This window comes from Austrofundulus limnaeus, unplaced genomic scaffold (genome assembly GCF_001266775.1).
Source record: "Austrofundulus limnaeus strain Quisiro unplaced genomic scaffold, Austrofundulus_limnaeus-1.0 Scaffold373, whole genome shotgun sequence".
NCBI lineage: Eukaryota > Metazoa > Chordata > Actinopteri > Cyprinodontiformes > Rivulidae > Austrofundulus > Austrofundulus limnaeus.
The window spans coordinates 11,794-17,810 of record NW_013952775.1 but is presented as its reverse complement, the minus strand read 5'-3'; the positions used below and the strand labels follow the sequence as shown (position 1 = coordinate 17,810).

Below are 6,017 nucleotides of genomic sequence, written 5' to 3'. Positions count from 1 at the left end.
TGTGTGTGTGTGTGTGTGTGTGTGTGTGTGTGTGCTGTTAAGCCTGAGTGGTCTGTTTGACCTTTGTAATTGTTCAAATAATTGTTATGGTCAGGTTACAATATAAAAATGTTTGTTATAATCATGTCTTGTGATTATTTGACAGGAGTTTTCCTTTTAAACTGTAAGTGTATTTAATTTAGTTATGTTAGTTATGATAGTTTAGTTATGCTGTAAAATACAATAAAAATTAAACCAAGATTTATAATAATTATCATTTTGATCCATACATTGGTAATGTCTGACTGGACCTCGTGTCACTTTATGTTCAACAAATTGGGCCCCGAGGTCAAAAAGATTAAGAGCCCCTGTTTTAGACCACACATGCTCCCCAGATAGCCAACTTCTGTAGATTGGCCCTCAGGATCTTTGGGCTTGGCTAATCCAGAATAACGATTAAGAGCAGAAATTTTACTAGTATTTATTAAATGAGTTTGCAGCTTTTTAAAAATAAAAATAACAGAACATGAAAAGGTCTGCAATTTTTTTTGAATTAGTTGAATCCCATGTATCTGTACCTAACATGTCGAGTCATAAAATCAATTTCAGATACCTGGAATGTACACTGAACAAAAATATGAATGCAGTACTTTTGTTTTTGCTCCCATTTTTCATGAGCTGAACTCAAAGATCTAATGCTGCCTTCACAGGAAACACGTTTTGAGCATCAGGGGCATCAGGTTTACATGCAAAGTTTATGGTGGATTTGCATTAAGGAACTTCGGAAAGTGCTGCGGCATATCTAGCATGGCACATTTTAATGATTGATACATGATTCGCACGTCAAATGCAGGAGTTGGAAAATCTGAACTTTTACAGGAGCTCTTTAGCTGAAATTGAGTGCCTGTAGTCGGTGACCTGGCAGGAGATATCAGCACCGATGCAGGTCAGCGGCTCGTCAAACTGGACTCTGGACAAGAATAGAGCTGAAAGCGAGCCTCGTCTGCTCACAGCTCCTGGTTGATGAAACTCACCAAACTCAGATCATCTCTGAATTATCTGGTGAATTAATTATAAATTATTTATCTGGTGAGTGCGATGTTCTCATGCTCTCAGTAAAATAAATCAAAGCCACATCCTTTGCTTCATCTGACATTAAACAGAGACCGGCAGAGGAGGCTCTCAATGCACATCAAGAGCAGTTCTGACAAGTGTCTGACCTCAAAGTGCACAAGCGTCCAACTTGGTGTTGGACGCATTTTTCACGTCCAATTTGCAAGTGGTGTGAACGCAGCATAAGATTTTTTCTATGTACACGATAGACCTTGTTCCTTCAAATATTGTTCAGAAATGTGTGTAAATCTATGTTAAAGGGGCTCTTCTTCTTTGCAGAGATAATTCACCCCACCTGGCACATGTGGCATTAAGACGCTGCTTAGACAGCATGATGTGTACAGGTGTGCCTTAGGCTGGCCACAATGAAAGACCACTCTGTAATGTGCTGTTTATTACACAGCACAAAGCCACAGATGTTGCAGGTTCTGAGGGTGTATGCAATTGGCATGCTGACAGCAGAGATGTTGACCAGAGCTGTTGCTGTGAACTGAATGTTCATTCCTCTACCATAAGCCGTCTCCAAAGGCATTTCAGAGAATTTGGCAGTACAATCAAAGAACACATGTAACCACACCAGACCAGGACCTCCACATCCAACATAGTCACCTCCAAGATCATCTGAGAGCAGCCACCTGGACAGCTGCTGAAACAATTGGTTTGCACAACCAAAGAATTTCTCCACAAACTGTCAGACTGTCTCAGGGAAGCTCATCTGCATGCTCGTCATCCTCATCAGGTTCTCGACCTGACTGCAGTTTGTTGTCATAACCAACTTCAGTGGGCAAATGCTCACAGCCAGTGGCGTCTGGAACATTGGACAGGTGTGCTTTACACAGATAAATACTGTTTTTACTGTTCAGGGCAGACAGCATGTGTGGCAGTGTGTGGGTGAATGGTTTCCTGATATCAATGTTGTTGATTGAGCGGCCCATGGTGGTGGCAGGGTTATGGTATGGGCAGATGTATGTCATGGACATAGAACACAGGTGCATTTATCAATAACTTTTTAAATGCACTGAGATGCCGTGATGAGATCCTGAGGCCGATTATTGTGTCTTTCATCCAACATCTCATGTAGCGAGGATCTGTACTCAATTCCTGGAAGCTGAAAACATCCCAGTTGAGGCTTGGCCAGCATACTCCCCAGACATGTCATCAAACGATGAGAGGCAGGAAGGAGGGGGCGAAGTTTAGAAATGTTACGGAGTTGAAAATAGCATGAGGTAACTAGATTTTTGACGTGTTTATCTAGTGACATGTCTGAATCAAAATTGACTCTTAGATTTCGTATGTTCTTTTTAACAGTCAGCTTCAGAGAGTCCAGTTGTTCTTTTATCTGAGGGATCTTATTTTCAGGTGCCAGGATCAGAGTTTCTGTCTTGTCACGATTAAGGAGTAGCAGGTTGTCAGAGAGCCATTGTTGACTTCTGTGATACAGTCTAAGAAAGAGATCAGCTTGTGGGAACTTGACTCGATAAAAGAGCAGTATAACTGCAGGTCATCAGCGTAGAAGTGGTCATGAAAACTGTCAATGATCTGGCTTAGGGGGCGGATGTAGAGGAGGAAAAGGAGGGGCCCCAGAATTGAACCCTGTGGTACGCCACACCTGAGTTGGGATGATTCAGAATAAGTTTGATTTTGAAGTACTGAGAAAGAGCAGTCGGAGAGGTATGAATTAAACCAGTTTAATACAGAACCTGATACCCCAATGTTTCTCAGGTTGCCTGGTAGAATGGTATGATCAAAAGAGAATCAATCATTTTGTTTTCTTCTAGTGAGCCTTAAAACCTAAAATGCCCAGCTGTCTAAAAACACACTCGGCACAAAGAAAAATTAAGTTTGTTTCTATTTGGTTTAATCCACTGAAATGACTTACTGTATGTAAAAAATATTAACTGTATTATTTCTGTGTTTTTTTAGCTCCTGGGTGGAGTTTTTTGTATGAGGTGTTTATTTTTATTTTGCATAGGTGTGTAAGAAATTTAGTGTTCAATACGGCTGAGGTCAATATTAAAACACCAGTGTTAAATAAAATGAATTGAGGAAGGAATAAACCACACAACCCCAGAATTCTGGAAGGTGAGTGAGATTTAAGCTGTCACCGAGCTGACAAGGAAAACCACACTGGCTATAACCAGGAAATGAATCCATTATATACAGAATCTTCAATGCCTGAGTTCGCCCCCTGCTGACCTACGGCTGAATCACAGGCATTCAGACAAAGACCTCACCCTAATGTTTAAAAACGGTTCACTTATGTGTTGTTTATAATTCGGACATGTATCTACTCTATTTCAATTAACACATAATAGATCAAACATTATACAAGTATTATAAAATAATGAAACCCTATACTCTGGTGTAGTTTTCTAATATCAATACTAATCTATCAATAACTAAATTTCTTCAATCCCACTTTTCACATGACCCAGTCATGTGAAAAGTGTATTTTTGGTATTATTTGTTAGGAGTGTATATTTTATTGCATGAAGTCTGGATTGCGTTTCACCTCAACCTGCATCAAGCCACCTGCACTTGCTTGTGAAGTCAAGCCTTCCTCCTTTCTCTTCTTGCTGGTGAAGCCAAGCTGGGAGCTCTTTATTTTTATTTTTATTGAACTCTGAACTATAGTGATTTTTAACACCACATTTGGACACTTGGGGGGGGGGGGTTGTTTGTATTATTTGTATTGTTGTATTTTGTTGTATTTTTTTGTAAATAATATCTTTGAAAAGAAAACTTCAGTCCCTGTCTGTGCTCACTTCATTTATTTACAATATTTTTTGTCACGTATTATTCAATTAAAGTTGAACAGGGTGTGTATTTGTGTTTTTATATACTTTACATGTCCTGGTGTGTCGGGTAAACTTAAACAACTCTGAACCATAGTATAAATCTAACAAACATTTTAATCTTGTCAAAAACATCCTGTATGTCAGGAGGAATACCTGACTGGCGCCAAACTAAATTACTCAAATTAATGGCAATAAAACCCATCAAACAGGTACTGTCACACCTGGAAGTCATTAAGGAACCAATCTTCAACCACTGTCCCAAGGATCTCTCACCAGCCACCAAGCCACTCTACCTGAAGATCATTACTTTACCAAAATCCTTCCTGTGGTCTGTGCTGCTCGCCTCCAAGCAAAAATAACTCATTACATTCTTATCTATGTTTGGAAAGAGTTAACATGACAAGCCATACTTTCTTCCGTGCATGCGTGGGTTTTCTCTGTGTCAGCAGTCTCTGTTAAGTTAACTGATAACTCTAAATAGTATCTAGGTGTGAGTGAGAGAGTGAATGTTTGTCTCTTTGTGTCCCTGTGATGGACTGGAGACCTGTCCAGGGTGGACCCCGCCCCTCACACTGTGACTGATGAACATCAGTGACCCTGACAGGAAGAAGCGGGTAAAGTTGATGGATGGTTGTTTCTGACAGGAAACATAAAGGTTGTTAAAGAATGAACCAAGCAGGAATCATAAGAATAACTCCATACAATCTTTATCTGTTGTTGGTGTTAAAAACTGCAGGATCATTCTTTAAAAACATGTTTAAATGAACATATTACTCTTTTACAGTAAGCTGCCTGGCTTATGTCCATGTGCAACACACACATTCCTTTCTCTGAGTAGACTTTTAGAAATTACTAATATTTATTTATCAATCAAATATCTGTCAAAAGACTCACCTCAGTGCAGTTATTGTTTTTTGGTTCTACAATAAGTGAGGTCTTTTCTGCCTAAATTCCACAACATAATTGTTTAGTGTAATTGGTGGGATCTGTCACACCAGAGTTTCTGACTCAGTAGGAACCTGCTGCTGAGTCAGCGCTAACTGAGCTGAATGTGGCTACACTTACAGTACCCATAGTTTAGAATTTCCTCAGGCTGATTCTCCTGTTGGTCTTCTGGCTTCCCTCTGGGATTCTGCTTCACAGCTGAAGATAATTAATTTTTAAAATTAAAGACAGTATTTTTTGTATGAAAGCATATTTAGACCACATCATTATGAGTAACTTACGAAATATCAGTATGTTATTCACAATTTCAAGCAATACTATGACCTCGCGTGATCTTAGTGCTGAAACTGTTTGTTGTGAATGACTCTCAGCTACTACCACACCACATTTTAGTTCAGTACATCACTGAGTTGTAGCCATTCTTGTCATTTGGCTCTGGTGGCCATCTTGAATCATGTTGGCTTCTCAGTTGTAAACGAGTTTCATTAAAACTCGTTCAGTTAGTAAGAGTACAGAGCAACAACCACACAGACACACACGTCCACCTTCAGCAGAGGCTGATATGTAAGTAAGTAAGTAAAGTTTTATTTATAAAGCGCCTTTCACAGAAATATATTCACAAGGTGCTGTACAATCATTAACAGTGTAAAAATGGTGGACTGAAAATGAAACAGAATAAAACAGAATAAAATATAAGCAATGAAATGAAACATGAAATCAGGATTAAATTCTAAAATTGTAACTCAGACACATGGTCAATGCAGAGCAAAATATACAAAGATACACAAAACATAGAGAATGTGGGAGAGAAAAATCTGCCGTATGTTCAATAATAGAAAAATACATGGTTGGTGAGCATTCACAATGGAGGTAGGGTGGCAGGAATGGTGAAATGGTTATCTAAACACTTTAGTAAAAAAGTGAGTTTTTAGGTGTTTCTTGAAGTAGACAAAGTTATTAATGGAGCACAGATTTACAGGGAGTTCATTCCAGAGCCTGGGGGCCACAGAAGAGAAGGACTGGTCACCACGGGTCTTAAAGTGAGTGAGGGGAACCATAAGGAGATGTTGATCCTGTGAGTGGAGGTCTCCTCTGGGGTTGTAAGGTGAAATGAGACTTTTAATGTATTCAGGTGCTTGGCCATGAAGAGCTCTGAAGGTCATTAAAACCAGTTAACAGTGA

General features: G+C 39.4%; 1 long non-coding RNA gene across 1 annotated transcript in view; it reads left to right on the top strand.

The window, feature by feature from the left end:
- LOC106528356 (uncharacterized) overlaps window positions 1–5,659 on the top strand; it is an 8,795-nt gene extending 3,136 nt beyond the window's left edge. Inside the window, exons 2-3 of the long non-coding RNA XR_001311492.1 lie at window positions 2,721–2,725; window positions 5,557–5,659. This is a non-coding gene — a long non-coding RNA (uncharacterized LOC106528356). The remainder of the gene's footprint in view (window positions 1–2,720; window positions 2,726–5,556) is intronic.
- The last annotated feature ends 358 nt before the right edge of the window (window positions 5,660–6,017 follow it).